This window comes from Rhagoletis pomonella, unplaced genomic scaffold (genome assembly GCF_013731165.1).
Source record: "Rhagoletis pomonella isolate Grant_MI unplaced genomic scaffold, Rhpom_1.0 Rhpom_scaffold_00002, whole genome shotgun sequence".
Taxonomy (NCBI): domain Eukaryota; kingdom Metazoa; phylum Arthropoda; class Insecta; order Diptera; family Tephritidae; genus Rhagoletis; species Rhagoletis pomonella.
This window is the reverse complement of record NW_023458556.1, coordinates 109,858,765-109,859,932: the sequence shown is the minus strand read 5'-3', so window position 1 is coordinate 109,859,932 and position 1,168 is coordinate 109,858,765.

The window sequence follows — 1,168 nt, the reverse complement described above, 5'->3', positions numbered from 1 at the left end:
TTCGAAATTCTTTCTGTGGGGCAAATAAAGTTGCACAAAAATCTACCCACACTGCAGAAGACAGTTGGGCTGGATTGTTGCTGGAGCTCTCACTTCACATTCCCCACTCCCGTCATCATCGGTGTTAACATCGTCATCCTTGCCTTATAACGAGTCATCTTCACCCACGAACTCATTGCTGGGAGCCCGCTTGGAAAAATTCTGGGAGATAGAATATAACTGTTATAAACTATCGCTGGAGCACGCAATTACAGAGCATGAATGTGAAGAACAATTTCTCCGAAATACTACGCGCTGCTTGCTCACCAACAAATTCATCGTACGCCTCCCCTTCATCGAAAATCCCGCTGAGTTAGGCAATTCACTGGAAACTGCTCGCCGAAGATTTTTCGCAATAGAAAGGAGACTAGAAAGCAACGAGGAGATGCGGCAATAGTACAAGGCGTTAATGAACGAGTATAGTGAGCTAAAACACATGGTGCCGGTTGATCCAAGGGAATTGACGTCGAAGGTGGGTACCTACATTCCCCACCACTGTGTTGTGAAGGTGGATAGTTCGACAACCAAGCTACGTGTGGTATTCGACGCTTCATGCCGCACGTCCAATGGAAAAGCGCTGAATGACATTCTATACGTAGGGCCCACACTGCAAGATGACATAGTTAAAATTCTCCTTCGTTTTCGAGCTCATCACTTCGTCTTAATGGCCGATATTGCCAAAATGTATCGGCAAATCATCGTTGACTCACGTGACGCCAAATGGCAGTGTATTTTATGGCGAAATTCACCTTCAGAACCTCTAACGACATTTCAACTGCAAACTGTAACATACGGCACCAGTTGCGCTCCATTCTTAGCAGTTCGTTGTTTGCAGCAACTTGCACGCGAAAACATGAAAGCCTACCCCGTAGGAGCTCCAATCACCCTTCGGGACTTCTACGTGGACAATTTAATGACAGGAGGGTCTACTGTAGAAGAAGTTATCAGAATAAAATCTGAAGTCACCGCATTACTAGCATCGGGAGGCGTCCCCCTTCGCAAATTCGCCTCTAACTGCAGCGAAATTTTTGCAGGCATACTCAGCGTGGACATTGGAGGAGATTATCACAGTTGATGACTTGACCTACATAAAGGCGCTTGGGTTGAAATGGTCATCAACTAGCGATCA